We start from the raw sequence: 25255 nt of genomic DNA on the forward strand, positions 1-25255 counted from the left end.
CTCTTTCCCAGTGTGGCTAGTTGGTATTTCAGCACATTTTCAGATCACTCAAAATAATAAATTAATTTATGAATGCAACAAGTTAAACTGAGAACCATGGTATAATACTTCGTCGCATGCCAAACATCCATCTCTTTAGAGAATTAAAGGATATTTAAATATTCAGCGTTTAAGATAAATTCTTAATTTCCAGACTCACCCCCTCACAGACATCCATGAATGCGAAGGACAAATACTGTCTAATGCTTTTAATTATTTGCTTTTAAGAACTGAAGAGGAAATGACCTACTCTTCTATTTTTAAACATATTTTATAAACCTGAAAATCAGATTAAGATAGAAAAAAAAGACCCTACAAATTACCCCTGCCATCTAAGCAGGAGGCCAGGCTACAGAGGGAGAGGGCAAGAGGGTCCCTGCATTTCCTGCAACCCACCCAGAAAGAAAATACCCTTCCAATTCTTCCATCGGCACAAATGATCTAGGTCTGTCCCATCCTGCCTTTGTTCTGTCCTTACGACAGTCTACTTGGGCTCCCCAGCTGGCTTAGTTTCCTCCTGCTGTTGGCATTTTCCCGGTAAGTCCTGCATGGTCAGGGGAACCACTCTGCTTGCGTCTGGGAGATTCTGTCTGTGTCAGCCTTTATCACGTCCTCACTTTATCTTCCCTCCCCGAACTGTGCAGCACTGCCATTCAGCTCCCCAACCACAGAGCACAGCAAAGCCACCCTACAACCTCCTGAGAGGCAGTAAGTACTGGGACCACTTAGGTGACTTGGAGTTAGACAGACTGGTTCGAATACCAACAGGGTTCCTTATTAGCTGAGTGTGACCTTGGTGGGAATCACCTATCTTCTCTGCTTTTATTCCCTCCTCAGTAGAAAAGGGGATCATGATACCTACTTTACAGGAGTATTCTAAGAATTGATCAAAGCGAGCTAACGCATATATGAAATGCTTTGCACAGTGCTTGGCACGCAGTAAATACTCAGCAAATGGAAGCTTTCCTTATTTCTCATTTGCACATTTTATGTCTAGACAGACATTTGCCTACATGATATGAGGGTTACCAAGGCTGCCTATCTCAAAAATCCTCTAATCTCCCTGAGTACCCCCAGATTCCCATCATTCAAATCCCCTGAGATTTTCCTAATGACAGAAGTCTCCTATACAAATGCAAAAATGCTAACTAGGAAGAATGGCACATTAAGCCATTTTTACTCAATAAGAGCAATTAGTTTATCAAATTAGCTCTCCCAGTCAACTAGCAGATTCCTGTTCCAATTCAACAAACGTACATGCTGACTACTTTCTACTATAGGAGACTGCACCAAGATGTGAGGAGGGAGCAGAGTTGAGTAAAAACTGATCTCCAGGTTCAAGGGGCTCATAAATTAATGGCGACGACAGACGTGTATGGATGGATGTACACACAATATAACGAACACCCCTGGGTACGGAATTGTGCACACAATGCTTTTAGGGGAAGAGAGTTGCTATGGGCTCTGACTGTTTGTGTCCCGCAAAACCCATGTTGAAATCCTAACCCCCAGTGTGATGGTATTAGGAGGGAGCTCTGGGGAAGTGATTAGGTTATGGGGGTGGAGAGTCACTGTGATGACACAGCGACAAGATGAGAAGGCCGTCCATGACCACGAAGTGGGTTCTCACCAGATACGAAATCTACCTGCACCTTGATCCTGGACTTCCCAGCCTCCAGAACTGTGAGGACTAAATGTTTGTTGTTTAAGCCACCCAATCTGCAGTATTTTTGTTATAGCAGCCTGAAGAGACAAAGATAGGGGTATAAATCCCTTTCTATCAATACATAAAAGAAACTACATTTGAGCTCTAGCACTTATTCATTCATTCACTCATCCAGCCATCTAACATGCATCTATTAAATGCCAACTAGATGCAAAGCATGTATTAGGCACCGAGTTCATTAAACTGGTGAACAAAACAAACATTAACTCTGGCTGGTCCAGTGTGTGACAGACACACGGATGGATATATAAGTACAAGTTGGGACAGGAGGTAGAAATAAAAACAAAAGTGTTTTATAAGTGTTTAGAACAGTGTCTGGCACATAATAAAGAGTCAGACTATTAGCTATTATTGTCATATAGTCATATAGTATTACTATGGCTGTGATTATGTATGTGGATTAATGGATAAAAATTGACTCCATGACACTCAGGTGCAAGAAGGGCCACTGCCCAGTTAAGTAACTTGTCCAAGTTTACGAGGCTAGTAAATGGCGCAGATTAGCTTAAACACACGCAACCTGGCTCCAGAGCTATGCTTTCTAACTGTACTATTGGCCGGCCTTCTAATACATTCAGGGGCTTGTACTATATAGGCTATTTTGTAATAGGGCTTTAAATTTCACAACATATTAAAACATCTCCCCATGTCTATAAAAAAATATTCTGCAACCTCATTTTAACATGTGCAGATGATTTAACTATATAGAGAGCACAGAGATTGGTTCCGGGCTTTTGATGTTATAAATAATGCTGTGATGAACATCTCTTTATCTTTTGTTTCACCCACCATGATGATTCTTTTTCTTTTTAAGGATTCATTCTTACAAGAGGGATCGTTGTTTAATATGCATGAATATTTCAAGGATTCTGCCATGTGCTGCTAAGTTATTTTCCAGAAATGCTGCACCACTATATACTCTCACAAGATTTTCCACTGATTCTTCTCACTGACCATAGACTCAGCCACGTGGCACCCTTGTGGCTGCTCTCAAGGCCATATCAACCACGCCTCTAAATGTCCTGCAGACTCTTCTCTATTTTATCCATGACCTTTGGTGGGAGGGGCCCCTGCATGGAGACCTCCTGTTGGACTTTGGCAGATAGGGAGGCACTGATTGAAAAGCCAAGGAAAGGAAGGGGAGACGTAGGGGAAAAGGGCAGCCTTCCCCACGACCCGCTCCCACATAAAGAGATGCTGCCCAGTATCTGGTCTTTCAGGCTGGCAGGCTGGTATCGAAGATGAAATACAAGGCTTCAGCATCAGCAGCTGGGGTCAAATTCTGATCAGCTTTCTGTCTTCAGATAAGTTACTTTCTGAGTCTCAATTTCCTCGATCAATAATATGGGTAATAAATTGGGAAGGATATACTTCACTGATATTAAAATGCATATTTTTTCACATTTTAATGTCTCTGAAATGGGGCTACGTCATACAATTGACCATTTTTAAAAGGCGAAAGATTTATACACTCTGAAGAGAAACCAGAGTATACAACTGACCGTTTTTTAACTTATTTTATATTTGAGTATAGCTGATTAACAATGTTGTGTTAGTTTCAGGTGTTCAGCAAAGTGTTTCAGTTATACATATACATGTATCTATTCTTTTTCAAATTCTTTTCCCATTTAGGTTGTTACGTTGTGAGGAAAGAAACGGAAGAACAGCTTCAGGGCTAACAGCACATTTTGGCTTCTGTAAGAAACTTGCTTGCTTGCTTGGGGCGGGAAGAACCGGGTTCCTGATTGGCTCATTCAAAATTAAACAGCTCCCTCCCGCCTTGGGGACTTCCCGCCCTGTGAAGGGTATAAAAGCCTCGCCCGGCTGTTTGTCGGGGTCTCACTCACTTCTCTCCGAGTGGGACCCTGTCCGGACAGTTTGTGTAAGCTTCTATACTTGTACTTGTATAAATCCTTTGCTAATCTTTCTGCTTGGTGTTGGTGATTCTCGGGTGTCCTTGGTTGGGACACGGGTCGCATTTACCGGGGAACTCGACTCCAGGCGTGTGGCTCCCGGACCGCAACAACGTAACATTGAACAGAGTTCCCCATACTATACAGTAGTACAACTGACCATTTTTTTAATTGCTTCATTCCACAGTCTAACTGGCAGTGTTTTTTTCCCTAGTGGGTGCGGTAGACAGAATTCTAAAAAAGACCCCACCCCATGACCCTCGCCTTCGTGTAATCCCTCCCCTGGCGTGTGCCTGGAGCCTGTGAAGATGATGACACGCCCCTTTAGTGATTGAGCTATGCTCTACAGCAAAAGGGAGACTTCCAAGTGGACCTTATCCAATCACAGGAGTCCTGAGAGTTTTCTCAGATGACGGGCAGAAGGAAAAGTCAGAAAGATTTAGGGCAAATCAGAGACGCAAAGAGACCGGAATCCCTGACTAAAGATGACGCAAAGAAATAGAGATTTGTATTTCTGCAGGAAGACAGTCAGGTCCGGTGTCCCAGCTCAGTGATCTCTTAGGACCCAGGTTTCTGCTAACATTTTGCTCCAGCATCCACTCCACTGCTCCTGTCACCTCTTATCCTTGGATCGTGGGAAAGGGCAAGGACAATGGAAACATTCTGGTGGGTTTTCACCTTTTCCTTTGGGAAGAAAGACCCTCCCCTCAGGGACTTCTGCTGTCATCTTGCTGTTGATCTTTTCTCTCCCATGTTCACCATGAGGTGCAAGGGAATCTGAAAGGTAAGTTTCTTCTGAACACAAACTCATCCTTGTTAGTGATGAGCATGGATACTGTTAAAGAGTATAGGTTTGAACAGCCATCGCTATGGTCAACCGCTACTGCATCCTGGGCAAGGGGCAACAGGGATCAGACCATTTTCATCTCTTTCAACCTATCATTGTTGTATTTCTTAAAAATGGCTGACCCTGAACATTTGTTCTAGAATCGCTGTGGCTAAACTTTCCTGAATTGGAATACTTAAGAGGTTTTCTCCAAAGAATATATACAGACTGCCAACAAACACATGAAAGAATGCTCAACATCATTAATCATTAGAGAAATGCAAATCACAACTACAATGAGCTATCATCTCACACCAGTCAGAATGGCCATCATTAAAAAATCTAGAAACAATAAATGCTGGAGAGGGTGTAGAGAAAAGGGAACACTCTTATACTGCTGGTGGGAATGTGAATTGGTACAGCCACTATGGAGAACAGTATGGAGGTTCCTTTAAAAACTACAAATAGAACTACCATATGACCCAGCAATCCCACTACTGGGCTTACACCCTGAGAAAACCATAATTCAAAAAGAGTCATGTACCACAATGTTCATTGCAGCTCTGTTTACAATAGCCCGGAGATGGAAACAACCTAAGTGCCCGTCGTCGGATGAATGGATAAAGAAGATGTGGCACATATATACAATGGAATATTACTCAGCCATAAAAAGAAACGAAATTGAGCTATTTGTAATGAGGTGGATAGACCTAGAGTCTGTCATACAGAGTGAAGTAAGTCAGAAAGAGAAAGACAAATACCATATGCTAACACATATATATATGGAATTTAAGAAAAAAATATGTCATGAAGAGCCTAGGGGTAAGACAGGAATAAAGACACAGATCTACTAGAGAATGGACTTGAGGATATGGGAAGGGGGAAGGGTAAGCCGGACAAAGCGAGAGAGAGGCATGGACATATATACACTACCAAACGTAAAGGTAGATAGCTAGTGGGAAGCAGCCGCATAGCACAGGGAGATCAGTTCGGTGCTTTGTGACCGCCTGGAGGGGTGGGATAGGGAGGGTGGGAGGGAGGGAGACGCAAGAGGGAAGAGATATGGGAACATATGTATATGTATAACTGATTCACTTTGTTATAAAGCAGAAACTAACACACCATTGTAAAGCAATTATACTCCAATAAAGATGTTAAAAAAAAAATGTTTCAGAATTTTTCACCTGTACTTGCTTTACTGGGAACTTTACCACTTTTTGGTGGCAAATATAATGGGTTTATCCTCCTTTGACTGTTTTCTTTCCATCTATACCCAAACAAAGTTCTCAGAAATAATCAAACACAAATAGCTCTTCAAACCTTCTAGTACCTCCATTGAAAGCCCTCAGGCAGCTCTTCCAAGAAAAAAACAAACACCGATGTTCTCGCCTAGGTCACAGAGTCACCCAACACCCTGCAGGCCTTTGGAATTTCTGTTCAGTATTTGTAAGTTATTCAAATGACAGGAATGAATTTCTGAAGAAGAGAATATTTTACTGATTTTTAAAAATAAAGAATGTATTCCATCTGTCTGTAAGAGTTACTTTCAGTCACATTTTTTTTTCCTCTTAGAAAGGCAGAATATGTCAAAAAAAAAATAATAGCAACAAACTTTCCAAAGGACGTGGCCTTTACTTAATTTTGTAAATCAAAGGAAATTGCTGAGCATTTCCAAATGGAGGCTGGGTTTCTTTTTCTCTCATTTATTTTTGGCACCTGTTGGAATATTGGCAAAAGCAATATTAGGGAATTTGGGTTTGGGTTTGTGCTTATTTAGTGCAAGGGATGCATGTGGACAAAGGGGTCGAGTGGATTCGATGACCTCAGAGCTGGGTTTGCAGCTGAGGTGCTGTGGATACAGTCCAAGGTGGGAGATTCCAAATGTATAATAAAAGGGGGAAACATCCACCATATAAATTCCTGCAGATTAAATAAGAAGCCAGCATGTGTGTGTGTGTGTGTGTGTGTGTGTGTGTGTACACACATCATACGTATTTCATGAAACATGTAAAATATTGGACAATTTGGACTTCTAAGTAAACAGCCTATTAGTAGTCTGAGAAAATAGAAAGGATGTCATTCATGTACCAGAAACTTTAAGGAATTTTTTCCACAGATTACACAGCTGGAATCAAGTTGAAAAGGAAGAAAGTGGTGTGTGAATTCCCAAAACTATGTGGGAGTTGTGTGTACTGTAAGATGGTAGTGATGGTCCCCATACAACTCCTCAGAAATACACTGTATCCCAAGGAGTGACAGCAGCCTATGAGGCTGCAAGTAACAATCAGCATAAGAGCTGCCAGATAAAATAATGTAAGAATATCCCATGCAGTACTCGGGATGTACTTATACTAAAAATGATTCATTGTTTATCTGAAATTCAACTTTAACTGGGTATCCTGTATTCTTATTTGCTAAACCTAACAACCCTAAACCAGCATAATATACAAGTGGGGAGTAGAAAGTCACAAGCAGCCGTAAGCCAAGTATCACCAGATACAAATATTCAGGCCTATGAAAAGATACTTTAAATCATCAAAAGGGGATCCATCTCTGATGTCCTAAAGGAAGTAGGGGAGGATTTGAGAGAATGTTTAATTCATATTTCAAACGATCCTACAGGGCACTGTATGTATTGAACTAGAAGCAGCTGGTACAAAGATCAAAACATATGATCTCGTTTTGGATTACCAAACAGATAAAATAAATGCTTGCAATTTTTTTAACTTCCAAGTTAAGAAAAAAAAAAAAGAAAACTCAGCTATATGCAAATATGAAAAAACTAGAAATATATCCGTCAGGGTTCCTTGTTGCAAGCAATAGAAACTGACAACTGGCTGATTTAAGTAGAAAAAAGGAATCTATTCAAAGGCTATTGAGAAGCACAGGGAATTCTTAGGAGGGTTCCTAGAATCGGGCTTAGAAAAGAGGCAGGGGCTTCCCTGGTGGCGCAGTGCTTGAGAGTCCGCCTGCCGATGCAGGAGACGCGGGTTCGTGCCCCGTTTCGGGAAGATCCCACATGCCGCGGAGCGGCTGGGCCCGTGAGCCATGGCCGCTGAGCCTGCGCGTCCGGAGCCTGTGCTCCGCAAATGGGAGAGGCCACAACAGTGAGAGGCCCGCATAACGCAAGGAAAAAAAAAAAGAAAAAAAAAAAAAAAAAAAAAAAAAAAAAAGAAAAGAGGCAGAACCAGGTGCTATGGACTAAATGCTGGGGGTCTCCCAAATTCATATGTTGAAACCCAATTCCCAAAGTGATGGTATTTGGAGGTGGGGCTTTGGGGAGATGATTAGGTCATGAGAGCAGAGTCCTCATGAATAGGATTAGCGCCCTTATAAAAAAGACCCCAGGGCTTCCCTGGTGGCGCAGTGGTTGAGAGTCCGCCTGCCGATGCAGGGGACACGGGTTCGTGTCCTGGTCCGGGAAGATCCCACATGCCGCGGAGCGGCTGGGCCCGTGAGCCATGGCCGCTGAGCCTGCGCGTCCGGAGCCTGTGCTCCACAACGGGAGAGGCCACAACAGTGAGAGGCCCGCGTACCGCAAAAAAAAAAAAAGGACCCCAGAGAGCTCCCTTCACCAAGACACAGAAAGAAGACAGCCATCTATGAACCAAGAAGTGGGCTCTAACCAGACATCAAATCTGCCAGCACCTTGATCTTGGACTCCCCAGCCTCCAGAACTGTGAGAGATAAATGTGTGCTGTGTAGTATTCTGTTACAGCAGCCTGAGCTAAGACAAAGGGGGAGAAGCAGAAATGAGAACCAAAGCAAAATCATGCTACACAGCCGGTCGGTCTCAGGACACGGAAAGACAAAAGTGGTGAAGGGTGGCAGAATGTGCCATCCCAAAATGTGCCACTTTGGCATAAGAATTATTTTGAGCTAAAGGCACTTTAAAAACACAGCAGGTGCAAGAAGGGCGCTCTGACTCCCAACCCCTCCTGAAAGCAGGAGATCAAACCCCCATATGGAAGACATCCTCCCTACACAGGAAAGTAACATTCTCATTACCAGGGGCAGGGAATAGAGGCCAAGAAAAATCAGTACAAACAGACCTGGTTAAACTTACCCTTATCATCCTCATCACTTTTCCACGAGTAACTGCTCTGGCCCAAACCCCTTTGGTCACGTTTTCAATAATGTAACACTGTCCAATTTCACATACGAGTACCCAACTCTAACTTGTCCTTTGGGTCTTCGTTTCTGTAGGAAGGCTCCTGTGTCACGTAAAACTTCTATTAAATAAATTTGTATGCTTGTCTCCTGTTAATCTGTCTTATGTCCCCTTAATTCTCAGGCCCAGGCGAAACCCATGTGGTGGCAGCAGCAGCATTGAGCTCCACCCAGTCCCCCTCCACTGCAGAGCGCGCCCCCCTCCTTGTCCCGTGTTCCTGGAAATGCCGTGCACTCCAGCAGGTAACAATGCCGCTGCTGCTACGTGCCACCACCAGGAATCCTCCGGGGTCTCCGGTCCTTCTCTTCATGGCTTGCAATTCAAAACAGGGGAAGCTTCATCCCATCAGGCGAGACAGCATCATGGCTCTGCAATCCAGCTGTACAAGTGAGCGGAAAAGCCAAAATTTGGCAAATGAAATCTTCAAAAATGTGAAGAGGGCTCAAACAGTGGGCAGTTATATATTATTTTTTTTTTTTAAAAAAAGGGCAGTTTCCATCCAGGAATAAAAATACATTAAAGCATGAGCCCCATGAGTCTGTATCATCATCTATTTGGTGACATAAGGTTCTTCTTTAAATTTTCTGCATCTTCTAAATTGTCTACAAGGAACATGATTTTTCAAAGACTTCAAATGTCTCCCACAAACCTAATGATAATTATTTCCACCCATTTAATGTTTCATATCCTTTGGGTGGTAATGAAACATTGTTTACAGTTTTAGTTTTCATCAGGATATTAAAATATTTTTCCTGCTCATAAATTCATTCAAACGTGTCAAGGAAAATTCCCTTAAGAAGAAGCCAGGCAGAGCAGAGCTCAACATACTACAAAATATTACAGGTTGCTTTTCGACAAGCTTCCTAGCAGGAAATGAATGATGCCACTTCTTACAGTAATGGTACCTAGTACAGTAGGGGTACGGCTGGCAGGTAGAGGCACCATCCATTACTGTCTCTCTTAGCACTTGTGCCTTAGGAGAGCAAGGGCCATCAGGATAAGATGTGGCATGCAGCCCACGTAAATCAACCCAGGTGACACTCTCATTTGTTTTGCAGGTGGTGTGCTGCCCACATCAGCCCAGAACTCTCGTTATGGTCTTGTTTATACAGCCACAGATATTTTATTCAATGGGTATGGCAACATCTTAGAATGTCTTTTCAGAAGGAGGAAGCATTAGATGAAATACAAACGAGTCCAATTTGCATTTCATTGAGAAGGATATCTATTAGCAAGCAAAACAAAACCAGGTCCTTTGGCAAGAACCACACTTCTGTAAAGATTGGGACTGAGAAATCTAAGCGTGTAATAACAGGCAGAGTGGGAGCTGGGGAGGCGTGAGAGAAAGTCACAGGTGCGGCAAGCTACCTTTATCTTGAGTTGTCGCCTTGGTCGTTCAGTACAACCTCATTGTAGCGTCCTGCCCTTGTCATGTTCTTTTTCATTTGCGGACACTTGGAAGCAGCCCTAACCTTATTATATTCATAATTAGTTACCAGCCATGGATAATTCCATTTTTCAGTTCATCTACCATTGCTGAGGAAGTGTCGCAGCATTTGTATTTCTGTTGACTTGCCACATCTTGACAGTTGGCACGAACAAGCAATCCTGTGTAGCCATCAGGGGGAGGGTCACTGCCAGGGTCTAGAGTTTAATCTCTCTGACATTCATTAGCCCACACACTGATTATCACGCCCTCTCTGACAGGGAGGTACACACACGACGGCTGTGAGCACAGACTCTGGGGCCTACACCTGGCTTCACATCACGCCTCCGTGGCTCACTAGCTAGATGAACTTGAGCGAGTCACCTCCCTTCCCTGAGTTTGAGATACACGCCTGCAAATGGGGCTAGTAAGATAAACCTATCTCAAAAGATTGTCACTAAGCTTATATGAGATAATAGTTCTTAGGTGCTTAGTGTAAATATATATATACACACATATACGTCACTTACAAGTAACACATATATAGGTATATGTGTGCATAAGATAAATTTTTATACTTTACAGAGAATATTTGTCTTAAGTAGAGTGGATTTATTTCTTCTTCACGAATCGGGTTCTAAAATGTTATCTAGTTATAATTACTTTTGAAAACTCCCTTGAGTTGTTGTTGTTGTTGTTGTTGTTTTTGGAATAAAGGATGGTTTGAACTAGCTCCTTTTTCCTCCATCAGCAAGATCGTTGTTTCACTGACTGAGCACTAGATGTGGTCGCTGACTCGCAAATATTAGCCGCACACCCCGAGTGGAGAGATATTTGTACTGTACGGGACACGGAGACCCTCAGAATCAGACCAGGGAAAGCAGATGCGGGTCCCCCATGTCACACTCAGGCAGCCAGCACGTCCTAAAATTCTCTCTTTTTGCCTCCCGCCTCCCTCCCCCAGGTACAATGAATAAAGTACGGTTTACATCAATTACACTAGTGTGAAGAAAAAAGAAGTGTGACTGACCACAGCAGTGGTATCAGGCTGTGTGTTTATCTTGTTTCAGTTTGAGACTCTTGTTTCAGGAATGTCTCCTACATATGTGAGGTCCGCCCAGTGGTTCTCTAACATCAGCATGGACCCAGTCACTTGAAGCGCCTGTTTAAAATGCAGATTCCAGGGCCACACTTCTTGAGAGATTCAGTATACCTGAGGCTGGCCCTGGGCCATGACACAGGTGAAAACACTGGCTCAGGGTCAAGTTCGTAGAGCATATTTGGGGCCTCACTGAGGCCCATTTCTCACATGTGGCAAATCCAAGGGAATAATGCCTTGCTGAAATTCAACAACAATTGCATTAAAACTGGAGAGGTTTCAGGGGAAACAAATGAATATAGCAAATATAGAAGGTTGAATTTTTTTTCAGTTAATACATTTGTTAATGGTCCAATAACAGCCCAAGCTCCAGGTCTTAATTCCTAGTATTTAACATACTGGCACTTGAAATTTTCTTAAAAAATCATTTCTGTTCTTCCAACTAGGAAAAAATCAAGAGCAAACATTGCATTTATTTAATTCCAAACCAAGATTCCCAACATGAAAAGAATTCTCAAAAAGACGGCAGAACCAAATGCAATGAGGTATCCTGGATGGGAGCCTGGGATGGGGGGAGGGGGGGGAATAGAGGAAAAGCTGGTAAAATGCAAATAGGTAGAGGCTCTTAGTTAATGGTAATGCATCAGTGTTGATTTCTGAGTTCTCACAAATGTGCCATGGTCATGTGACATGATAACATTAGAAGAAACTGGATGAGGGTAGTCAGGAACTCTCTCTACTGTCTGTGCAAATTTTCTATAAATCTAAAATTACACCAAAATTAAAACGCTGTTGTTTTTAATTGCAGTAGAAGTTAATATTTATGAGCATGAGTTTTAAGTCAGATGGCTCTCAGTCTGGATCTTGGACCTCCATCACAGGCCAGCTCAGCCCTCACCGGCTGTGTGGCCCTGAGCAACTACCTCCAATCAGGGCCTCAAGTTCTTCATCTGTTAAATGGGGATAATACTAGTACCTGCCTCCTAATAAAACACATGAAGTGTTTAAAATTGTTCCTGGTACATAACAAGGAGTGTTGCCCACTATTATGCTCAGCAAGTTAGCCTCAGACTCTTCCTGCATAAAATGGGGACAACAGTAGCACCAATTCACCAACTTGCTGGGATGTGACTGAATGAAATGAAGCAAGTAAACCCTCAGCCCAGTGTCTGTACCTAGAGTGTTTGAAATAGATTTTGGCACAGATTAAGCACCCAATAAATGGTAGCTGTAATTATTGCCATTAGTACTAATAAAAGCTGATGGGTGACCTGCCCCAGTTCCGGCTTCAAAGAGACAAGGATTTCAGATTTGAACTCATTAGCTCCTCCCCGGCCACTGCTCAGTACGCATATCTAAAAATGGAGAGACACAGACACTGTGGGGCCTTTTATATCCCCAGCCCTTCACTTTTCCCAGGAAGTAAAAAGCATCCTTGTTTCAGGGATCTGGTTGCAATTGACTGAAAACACAATCCAGACCGACCCAAAAATAAAGGGTGGCCATTGGCTTGTAGAACATCCAGGGAAGTCTGGCTCCTGGGGCTCAAAGGATGCCACTAGGATCCAGCTCTCTCCACTTCTGGGCTGTGCTTTCCTCCAGGTTCGCCTTCTTGTCAAGCTTCACATGATGAAGAATACCTGCCTAAAGCTCTAACTACCAGGTCCTCAAGGGTCTAAGTCCACAAAGGAAGAGTCTCTTTTCCCTGAAGTGTGAACCAAAGTCCACAGCCTGATTCTCAAAGAACCAGCAAGAGTCGTGTCCACCCCAGACCAATCACAGTGCTTAGGGAGGTTGCAATTCACTGATCCACTTGAGTTTGACTCACCTGTCCACCCCAGGTTCCAAAGGTGAAGTCAGCCTCACTCAAACCAAATGGACTGAGAATAGAGAGAGGTGTTGCCCCAAAGAAATTTCTGATACTGTTAACAAGGCAAAGGTAATGCACGCCATGTGGCTACAAAACGGCATATGTTCACTATAATCATGTGGACTTTACAACTGATGATCACAGTTGGCTAAGCAGATGTAGAAACTTCAGGAAGAGAAAAGTCAGACGCCCTGTGCTATATCTTCTCCAACCGAGAACCCAGTTGTCTTGGGAGTCAGCCCTGCACACACACAGACCTCTCCAGCCCTTTGATTCAACTAAGTATATATTTATCAAATACTTACTATATGCCAGGCACCATGGAAGTTCCCTGATTCTAAATTATTTACACTTTATTAAAAGAAACAGTGTATTCCATGGTGAACCCCTAACTTTTTAAATAGCTTTACTGAGGTGTCATTTTCATATCATAAAATTCACCTGTTTTAAGAATACCACTCAGCTTTTTTTTAGTATATTTACAGAGTTGTGTGACCATTACCAGAATTCAGTTTTAGAACATTCCCAACACCCAAAAAGGTCTCTCATGCCCACTTAAGTGAGTCCTCTTTCACACTCCTCATTCCAGGTACCATCTAGCAAATCTGCTTTCTGTCTTCATAGATTTGCCTTTCTGGACATTTCATATAGATGAAATCACATAATATGTGGTCTTTTGTGCCCAGTGTCTTTCACTTAGCAAGTGTTTTGGGGGTTCAACTTCAAAAATGTTGTAGCAGGTTTTAGTATTATCTTCCGTTTTATTGCTGACTAGTATTCTATTGCAAAGCTGTACCGCATTTTGCTTATCCATCCCTCAATTATGGACATTGGTATTATTTACACTTCTTGAGTATTATGAAAAATCCTGCTATGAACATCTGAGTATAAGTTTTTCTGTGGACATATGTGTTCATTTCTCTTGGGTAAATACATAGGAGTAGAATTTCTGGGTCATATCGGAAACATACCCAAATTTTACTAAATAAAAATTAAAACACTTATTGTGTGCCCTTTTCTTTTTTCCACAAATGGAAATGTCCAAGACTCAATCAGTGCTCCTAGAAATTTAAATCAAGCCTTTACCCTAAGCAAATCATATTCTTAGTATTACACATATAACCCTAATAAAGGTTAGAACCTATATGGACCAGCCTTTCAATCAAGTTATGTAAAGAAAAAGAACACCCAAAGCACTGAATGGTAACCAAAAGTAACTACATCTGTAGCCCATCTATTGATATGGCTCGAAGAAAATTTGTGGTGATCTAATTTATACCCTACAACACTATAAAATCTCCTTCCGTTTTCTTTCTGATTTCCTTCTCCCCCATAAAACAAAAAACAAAAAAAAAAACAAAAACTCTGTCTTCATTTGACCCACATGGCATTTCTTGTCTGTTCCCCTCTTTCTTCTACTCTAGCACTCTCATAGAGCTTCTCTGACTTATCCTTGTGCTGGAGACTGTCTGAAGAACCAGGGGCATATTTCTGTCTCTTCAATGCCAAAACCTGGTTCGGGAAAATAAACATCCAACCTATCATTCCATTGAAATGCCTGTGAAGGTTTTCCAAGCCAGTTTCTCTGACAGATTACGGGAATTCAGCTTTAGTCTCTTTGCCTGTAACTCAATCATGGTATTGGATCCATCCAGATGGGCTAGGAACACTGTAGTAACAAACAATTTCCAAACCTCCGTGGCTTATAACAACTACGTGACACTTCAGGTGGGCAGGGAAACTCTGCTCATATCTGTCCCTCGAGACCCAGGTTGATGGTGTAGCCACCTCCATGACAAAGAGCTTTAGAGAGTTTTGCACTGGTAATTAAATATTTATCCCAAATATGACACATATCACTTCTGCCTGCAACTCATTGCCAAGAATCAGCCAATGGTCCCACTCAACTGCATGGGGTCCAGGAAGAATCCTACCACGTGCTCAGAAAATAGAATAAGACGTATTCAACAAACGGGACTAAAAACTACCATGGCTATCAGTTTCCCCAGAGCACCTGACATGTGCAAAAATGTGGGTGATCACGAAGAAGACATTTGTTTAAAAAAAAAAAAAAAAAGTTGAACTGCTTGTAGCCCATTGGCAGGTTCCAGGAAATTTGTGTATAATTCACATATTAATGTATTATATTTAAATTTAAAATATTTGGGGGGGGGTGGCTGATTCCTCATTTAAAGAAGAATTTCGGTGAATTGTTTTTCCCCTTTCTCTTTGGAGAACAATTATTCTCTAAATGAATTCTCAAGCTCCAGGCTTCACTAACACAAGACACGTCCAGTCATTAACATAGTCAGTGGGTCACAATATTTAGTGAGCAACTGTTCTCTTTAAGCTGCTCCTCCAAGCTCCAGGAATCCATGCTGGGCTCATGTAACTGGAGAGCTTTCAGCTGAGACTTCAATTACCAAGGATCCTCCTCTTTGGGGCCTCCACTCTGCTTTCTTTTGTGTCTGCTTTGTCCCATTGCTGCTGGGACAGATCACTGACAGCTCCCAGGGCTCAGCACTTACTGGTTCACACGTAGCAGGAGAGGATGTGTTACTCCTAGTAGCCCTTCCAGAAAAAGAGGAAGCATCTCTCCCAGAGTCCCCAAGAGTCATCACCTCCCACACCTCCACCTGAATTAGGGAACATCAATGCCTGAGCCAGCCACAGAGGTCATGGGGATACGCCCGCACCCTGACACTGAGGGGGCGGTCAGCCCCCCCTAAACTGCAGAACCAAAAATAGAGAAGGAATGGATTCCCAGAGAAAAAGATGGGTGCTGTTTGGAAAAGAGATGGAGGAATGCTGTCAGGCAAGGCAATCAATACATGTCCACAAACTGATGTCATTCGAGAAGCCTAACTCTCTACCGTGATACTAAACAAGGATAACAACGTGTGAGCACTGATCTTTAGAACACAAAGCTCTTCAGTTATGCCAAACAAGATGCCAATACCTACTGAGAAAAAAAAAAAAAAGATGATTATGGAAGATTTTTTTTTTTTTTTTTTTCCTTGCGTTATGCGGGCCTCTCACTGTTGTGGCCTCTCCCATTTGCGGAGCACAGGCTCCGGACGCACAGGCTCAGCGGCCATGGCTCACGGGCCCAGCCGCTCCGCGGCATGTGGGATCCTCCCGAAACGGGGCACGAATCCGCGTCTCCTGCATCGGCAGGCGGACTCTCAAGCACTGCGCCACCAGGGAAGCCCTATGGAAGATTATTGTTCTTAGACTTCAGGGTGTAAGAACATCACTGTGGCATGAATTCTTAATCCTTCTCTTTTAAATTATGCCAAATACTAGTTAAAATCATTTCACCCAGATGATCATTTCACTGTGACATCATGCTATGACACATGCCACATCCAATGATGCAACCTCCTTGCTTTCAAAAACAATCATCAGGGCTTAGAGTCAAGACACGTCAGACATGGGAAATATTATTTTCAGTAGTCTTCAGAGCACACTGTACATGAAATGCTTCAAACCATGGTCATTAGAATCCAATTTATATTTCTGTTTTTACATTTCTGCCTGTGTAACTAATTCAGTCTAATCCATCTCTTTCGGATGATTGGGAAACATTCAAAAGATAAATACTGACTGTTGTGAAATGTAGCCAGAGGAGAAAGCAATTCAAATTAATCTTCCTAAATATCTCTGTTAGTGAGCAATGATTTATTTCGCTCACTTAGAAAGGATTTTTTCCACGCCTCTCTAAACTGCTACTTGATACTGTGGCTAGCCCTAGTTGACAAGAATTGTCTTAAGAAATGAAAACAGCCAGCACCAAAGCCAATGGTTGTTTTCAGTGTAATCCTGGGTGTACCCAGCCCACTTGGAAAGCATTTTTTTTATCTGCATCACACTTGAAGATATGATATTAAGAGATCTTGAATTAGTTACCTGTTGCCTGAGCAATGCTCAAAGCTAGATAAATAGAAAAGCCCTTCACTTATACATGTATTTTAGGTGAGATGAAAGGCAAGGTATACTTTATGATAAGCTGGAAGGCTTGGAACTTGGAATGAACCCAACCACTCACATATTAAATGATATCACGAAAGTAAATAACATCCATTTCTTCCTATTCAAAACATGGTTGAGACATCTACTCTCATAACAGCTGTGGCTCAGACAACAGCGAAAATAAATTGCACTCGATTGATAATCTCTCCACTGAGAAAAGCAACAAATTGAACAGACAGAGCACCGAAGTCAGGGATTTTTTTCTGTGTTTTAAAATTCCCCCAGGCGCCGTGCAGACAGTGAGCCCCGGCTAATTACCCTTGGGTCTCTGACACCCAAGTTCCCCTCACTGCTCCAACTCCAGGCCAGGAGTCTGGATTTCAGGCTCATCAGCTACAGCAGATGTCCGCATCAGTAATTTTGGCCAGTGAGTCGTGTGGGTGAATTCATAAAATGGATTTGCATGAACTTCAGGAGGAAATATGAGCACACAAATTGATAAGTGATGAGTGGGAGTTTAGCAGATGTTTCAGAGCCATCTAAGGCAGAAAAACACCAGGGCATGCAAGTCCAGGGACTGTGGGTTCCTATCCTGGAGCAATCCCTGATTCCGAGGGTCTGAGCCCTTTTAACTCTCTAAATCGACCCTTCTCTGTGGTCAAATGGCGGAACGATTATCTGGAAAAAAAATCACTGCAGAGGAATATTGCTCTGTTGGTCCAGCATCTCTCCTTTCTTAAGGAAAGGGTCCACGCCCCACTTCTCCATCCCAGAGAAATTCTTCCCTTCCAACACCCAAGTTCTCATAGGGCCACTCATCCTAAAACCCCACCTCTGGCCACAGCAATGGCACGTGCCCAAGACGAGCCAATCAGAGGCTTTCAAAGTAGAGAGAGAGGAAGGGGGACAGTGTCTAAAGAACGTCTCAGGTGCGTCCACTCTCCTGCGGGACACAAGGCGGGGAGCAGCTCAGTTCATCAAGCATCAGTTCACTGAGGGTCCATTTGCCAGAAATCAATGTTTCCTTTTCCAAATGAATCCATTTGCCAAAATTGTGTTTCTTGGAACTCTTTATAAGGTTTACTAGCATCTAGTTAGTACTGGATGGTATACTTTCAGAACATCTGAAGATTCTACCAAGTTTCAGTTGAAAGTTGTTTGTTTGTCCAGACAGCGGTTTAGGAACATTGGTCTTTCTCCCCACAGCTGGCCCTCACCTGAGCGCACACCACCAGCCTCAGCCCCATGAACTGCCACAAAACCAACCCCCAAATGGGGGCGATAATAAACACAGACCCATCATGACTTACATTCTACATCTTTTTCCAAATCAGTTACTAACAGAAGCCCAAGCATCCCCAGACATCTTCCTTTCATCCCCAGAAAGTCAGGACATCCCCTAATCTGGTCTACAACTTCCAAACCCTCACAGGGGCCTCTGGAATTCACGATCTGTCATCAGAAAAAAAAAAAAAACCTCTTGTCCCTTTGCCTCTTCTCTGAATGTTCTAACTAAAGCCAGACCTTCCAGAAGGTCAAGTAAACATGACCTTCCTGTGCACACCCCATGCCCACCAGGCTTGTGAGTAAGGTGGGTGTCCTTCTGGCTCTTCAAGCCCTTCAAAACCATTTCTCCACCTTCCTCTTTGAAGTACAGACCATCCAATGATGCCACCTAACATCAGCCCTTGCTGTCATCTCCTAGAAACACACCACTCCCCATCAATTAGCAGAGATGTGGCCTCTACGTATTTTCATGTCTCCCATCAATTCCCTTGATACCTTCGACAACCTCATAGGCATTCTATCTAACCCACCTGCCTCTCTGTCCACTGACCCGAGTGCACACAGAACACAGCATTTTCCTCTAGCCCACCTCAGCCATGCACTGCATGACACTTTTAACTACAACATCAACAACTGTACCACCTCAAAAAAAAAAGTCTTAATTCCATGGGTCCCATTTTTGGACCATCACCACCAATTTTCCAGTTCAGTTTCTCTCTAGTATCCCCACTACAACAATTCTCCAACCCCACTGGGACATTATCCATCCCCCCTGCCATGTTTTCATCATCCACCTTCATGTCCCCACGTCCCTCTTTCTCTACCTTGGCTTCAACTGCCCCTGCCTCTGGCTCTGACCACTTGCTTCCACTCTCTTGTACTTGCTGGGCAAAGCCACAACATAGGTTAGGACCCACTCTGCACATGGACCTGACCATCTGAGCACGGCTACCTCTTTGGGCTCCTGCCTCTCTCTCCTCACTCTCTGCATTCTGGCTGCCCCCATCCCCAGTCTTCTGAGAGTAACTCAAGTATCCCAAGCTTGTCTCAAATAATCTTTACTCTTTCTGCTCCCTCTGCCTGGAGCATTCCAGCATTCTCAGGGTCTTCCCCCTTTAGCCGGGTCACCTTTTCATTCTTCAGGTCTCTGCTTTAAACATCCCCCCCCCTTTTTCTTCTTAACCTTATTGAGATGAAATTCACATAACATAAAATTAATCGCTTTAAAGTGAATAGTTCAGTGACATTTAGTAAAGTACATGCACAGTGCTGTGCAATCCCCACATCTGTCTCGCTCCAAAACATTTTCATCACCTTAAAAGGCAATCTGTGCCCATTCAGCAGTTACTCACTCCTCCCCGCCCCCAGCCCCTGGCAAACCACCTATCTGTTCCCCATCTCTGTGAGTTTGCCTTTTCTGGAACACCTTCCCTTTTTTTTTTTTTTTTTCTTTTTCTTTTTTTTTTTGCGGTACGCGGGCCTCTCACTGTTGTGGCCTCTCCCGTTGTGGAGCACAGGCTCCGGATGCACAGGCTCAGCGGCCATGGCTCACGGGCCCAGCCGCTCTGCGGCATGTGGGATCTTCCCGGACCGGGGCACGAACCCATGTCCCCTGCATCGGCAGGCAGACTCTCAACCACTGCACCACCAGGGAAGCCCCACCTTCCCTTTTGACAGCCTTTCTCTAAAGATCCTCAGAGAACACCCTCATTCTGCCCTAGTCTCTGACACTCACTGTTTTTTCTTAATGGAATATAGCATTTGTCTGTCTTCCTCTCCAGGATGTGCATTCTATGAAGCAAACATCTTGTTTTGTTTACTGCTCTGCTCCTGTAACAGTGATTGGCACATAGTAGGCTCTCAATAAATATTTGTCAAGTGAATAAAGACAATCCTACGAGGTCATCTAGTATTAGCCTTCTTTAGGTAGCAAATGACAAAATTAAATCTGTACTAATTCAGGACAAAAATAAGTAAATAAAAGAGGTAGGTATCAGCTCATTTACCAAATGCGAGAGTGTCGTGAGAACACGTCAACTGGCAGAATGTAAGACTGAAACACCCCTGGGAGCCCATCAGTCTGTCTGTCTGTCTGTCTCCCTCTCATCATTTCATAATCTCAGATAATTTTGGGGTTTTAATTTTTTTTTTTTTGACCACGCCAAGCGGCACATGTGATCTTAGTTCCCCAACTGTTACGGACCAGGGTTCTTGGCCTTCCCCAATCAATAGAAATTGACTAGAGGCCAGACAAGAAAATCAGTCAAGGCTTTATGGGGGCCCCTGGCTGCAGCAGGGGGGAGTGAGAACAAGTAACAGATTCCCTTGCTTGCTTGCTGCTCCCCGGAGGGGGGTGCGAGCTTGTTCCTTATCTGGAGTGAGGGTAGGGGTGTGTCCAGGGCTCAGGCAGAGGGGCAGCTTAGGTGGTTTGCCCACCCCTTAGGTGGTGGTGTGTGCAGGGGACATGCGCAGTACCCTGCTTTTGCTCCAGGCTCTTCAAAAGTGGCAGTTAGGTTTTTTGGTCTCTTTGTATCTTTTGTCCGGAATTTGCCCTAACTGAGCATGCATGCAGCTATCTTTAGTCCCATGTAGTTTCCTTGTATTTTGCTGCCCTAGGAGAGGTGTGTCCATGTGCAAGCACTGCAGTATGGCAGCAAAGGGTCCCAGGTCCCAGCCTATCTCACAACCAGGGATGGAACCCATGCCCCCTGCACTGGAAGGACGGCATCTTAACCACTGGACCACCAGGGAAGTCCCTCAGATAAGTTTCTTCACATGGATGTTGTCCAGATGAACCAAGTAAACATTACAAGTTTACCATTTATTCTCCATCCATCCATCCATCCATCCATCCATCCATCCATCCCCATCCACCCATCCTTCCATCTCTCTATCCACTCACCAATTTTCTGAGCCCCACTTCTATGTTTCAGCACTTTTGTAAGTGCTGTATAAGAAGCAATGACCAAGACAATCAGATAAGATGCTTTTATCCTGCCAGTAACATAAAATATAACAAACAGGTGGGTGGCTATGTGGGACAAGAGTGTTCTGGGCAGAAGAAATGATGAAAACAAAGGACCCGAGGAAGAGCTGTGTGGAGTGTGTTTAAGGAACAGCAAGAAGACAAGTGTGACTAAATTAGCATCAGTACGAGGGAGGCTGGTAGAGCATGTGGTCAGAGAAACGGCACAGGGTAAGGTCACTCAGGGCCCTGTTGGCCACTGTCAATATATTATATTTTATTTTGTCTGAAATAAGAAGCCAGTGGAGGATTTTAAGCAGAGTAATGACATTACCTGATTTATGCTTCAAAAGTTTCACTCCAGCTACTATGATGAGAATTAGACCCTGGGTGGCCAAAATAGAAGCAGGAAGACCTGTTAAGTGATGGTGATGGTAACAGTCCAGGAGAGAGATGACGTTGGCAGGATGGGAGCAGTACATGCCGCATGTAGTGGGACTTTGAACTGCTTCTGAATGTAGAGCCAATGGGATTGGCTGATGGATTGTGTCTGTGAGGAATGGGGAGGGGGCGCTGAAATAAAGAACACCCTCAAGGTTTGGGCCTGAGCCATGGAAAGGGAGAAGCTGCCATTGACTGAGAAGGGGATGTCTGGGGAAGGGTTTGGTGGGGAATCAGAGTTCAGATTTGGCCGTGTTAAGTCTGAGATGCCTAATGATGTCTAGAAGGCAACTGGGCATATAGATCTGGAACTCTGGGGACAAATTAGAGCTTGGGACAAAAAAAATACCTTTTCAAAGAAATTAAAACAATACATATACGGGGCTTCCCTGGTGGCGCAGTGGTTGAGAGTCCGTCTGCCGATGCAGGGGACACGGGTCCGTGCCCCGGTCCGGGAAGATCCCACGTGCCGCGGAGCGGCTGGGCCCGTGAGCCATGGCCGCTGAGCCTGCGCGTCCGGAGCCTGTGCTCCGCAACGGGAGAGGCCACAACAGTGAGAGGCCCACGTACCATAAAAAAAAAAAAAAACAATACATATACGGAAATTTTGTAAATAGAGGTCATAGCCTCCCACTTTTCACCTCAACTTTGTATGGCTGTCCATCTGAGAGGGAATTCTGAGCCCTCACAATGGCCTCCAGAGCCCAGTTCCTCTCTGACCTCACCTCCTCCCAGGCACACCCGCCATCTTCCCAGAAGCGTGGGCCTCCGGTACGTGTCTTAGCCTGGCCGGCCGTGGTCCTGCCTTTACAATTGTTCCTCCCTCTGCCTGGCACGTTCTCTCCCCAGATAGCCTCTTGCCTCATCTCACCAACAAATTTAAGTCTTGGCTTATGTGCCACCTTCTCAGTGAGGTCCACACAGATCACTCCACCCAAGTCTGCAGCCTCCCCGTGCCAAAGCACTTACTACACCCTTCTTGCTAGCCTCTTTCATTTCTTTATCTGTTGTCTATCTTAGCTCCATGAGCCTAGGGACCTGGCTGGTTGTTCCACTACTGTGTTGCCAATGCCCAGGATAGGAAACACTAGATAAATACGTGTTCCATATAATGAATGAATGAAAGAAAGCAAGCACAACTCTCTGAGTATGACCTGGTTTGCCAAGTACTTGACTTCCCTGAAATTTTGGCTTCCTTCTGCTAAATGAGACATTGGACTAAGTGTTTCCTATGGTCCCTTCCAACTCAGATTTCAAAACTTAAGATTCCAAAGAGCAACGGGGAAAAGGGTGTTTGATGCTAGGGTCAAACTACCTTAGCTCAAACACGGTCTCCATCCATTAGCTAGATCTTCCCTTTCTAATTGTGTTTCTTTACCTGAAAGGAAAGGGGAAATAATACCTAATATATCAGTCAGGAACCAGTGAGAAAGACAGAAGCCATAGTATGCATTCCCACTGCAGGGACTTATCACGGGGAATTGGTTAAACTCCAGATCCACTGGATCTTGTTTATGATAAGTCATACAATTGTCAAGGTCCTGGCCTAGGTAGTGCTCAGAAAGTATAAGCAATGAATACAAAAAAAATTAAAGACACTGTACCTTTAAATTGAAGTTTTCTGTCATTTCTGTTGCTGCATGCCTACAAGAGAATTCTACAGAAAGTAAGTAAAGGGAAACAATAAGAATTCAATTCGAAATTCAAAAGATTTATAATTAAAAGAAGGGAAGGGCTTCCCTGGTGGCGCAGCGGTTGAGAGTCCGCCTGCCGATGCAGGGGACACGGGTTCGTGCCCCGGTCCGGGAAGATCCCCCATGCCGCAGAGCGGCTGGGCCCGTGAGCCATGGCCGCTGAGCCTGTGCGTCCGGAGCCTGTGCTCTGCAACGGGAGAGGCCACAACAGTGAGAGGCCCGCGTACTGCCAAAAAAAAAAAAAAAAAAAAAAAAAAGAAGGGAAGTTGGGGTGAAGAGTGGGATCACAGTTGTTCAACTCATCCATTCTTGGCTTCCAAAAGAACACTGGTGAGAATTTCTAATGCAAGGGGGAAGAAAAAGAAAAGCCAATTTATGCTGTCAGAGTTAGCCATTATTTTAGTACCGCAACCCCTGGGGAGCATACAGTACTTTTATTGCTGGAGTTCATCACTAGTGCTTATGCAATAACTAGATAATCCCTATAGCAATCTATTGTAGTCACGCCTATAAAAGATTCCTTATTGCATCTCCACATATGTCAATAGTTTTCATAAACCATAAATCAGTAAGATATTGCTGGCATTGGAGTTTTAAGCAATTAATGTTAATCAATATGAAAGCCAGAAGATTGATGTGGTTGAGGTTTTCTCCTCTCTCCATACAATGAAGATGCTGAAACTCTTATTTCTTAGAATTAGTTCATCAGCCTTTGAGATCTGTCATTTAATTGAAATGACAACTACTGTCCAATCATCAGCACCATTATCTGATAGTCCTTCTACAAACCTAACTTTGCAGAGCACCGTGAGACACCCTGAGTATGTCTGATCTTAGAGTTCATGTTCATGGTAAGTGTTGATGAAGATGGTCTCAAGGCTGGGGAAGATTTCAGTGGCTCTGAAATACCCTCTGGTACATGCCAGCGGGAGAGATACTTTAAAGCACAGTGATTAGCATTGCTATGTTGCACAGTCTTTCAGATTAAATTATAGAAGAAGGTATGGAGACACACCACAGGCAACCCCTGTGCCCAGGTTGTTAGTCTTGGTCATGGAGATGGGGAAAGACAATAGTATCTGCTACTGTCCAAGGATCTTGCAGATGGCAATGTCTTTTTTAAAATTATTTTATTTATTTATTTTTGGCTGCGTTGGGTCTTCGTTGCTGCGCGTGGGCTTTTCTCTGGTTGCGGCGAGCCGGGGCTACTCTTCGTTGCGGTGCGCGGGCTTCTCACTGCGGTGGCTTCTCTTGTTGCGGAGCGCGGGCTCTAGGCGTGGGCTTCACTGGTTGTGGCACTCGGGCTCAGTAGTTGTGGCTTGCGGGCTCTAGAGCGCAGGCTCAGTAGTTGTGGTGCGCGGGCTTCGTTGCTCCGCGGCACGTGGGATCTTCCCGGACCAGGGATTGAACCCGTGTCCCCTGCATTAGCAGGCAGATTCTTATCCACTGTGCCACCAGGGAAGCCCAGCAATGTCCTTTTATACTGAGCTTCCGAAGTAAGCGTTGTGGGTTGCCTCCTAATCATCTCCCCCTTCTCCCTTCCCAATAAGATCCTGACTTTGTTCAGGTGTCCACCCCTCCTCCACGCAACCAGGTGCTTTGGAGGAAGATAATAACACTCAGCCTTCCAGGTGGACTTGACTGGATCGGGGTCCCTCACCCAAGACTCACTTAGGAATTGGCATGTGACTTATACATGGCCAGTAAGACATGAAGTGGCATCTCTTGAGATGCTCCTGAAAAGGATTTTCTTGCTCCTAAGAAGGACTCAGAGGAGGAAGAGAGGTCTCTCTTCTCCTAGCCATTGTTCATCTAGATGTAATGCC

The sequence above is a fragment of the Lipotes vexillifer genome, unplaced genomic scaffold (genome assembly GCF_000442215.2).
Source record: "Lipotes vexillifer unplaced genomic scaffold, Lipotes_vexillifer_v1.1 scaffold417, whole genome shotgun sequence".
In the NCBI taxonomy this organism is placed as follows: domain Eukaryota; kingdom Metazoa; phylum Chordata; class Mammalia; order Artiodactyla; family Lipotidae; genus Lipotes; species Lipotes vexillifer.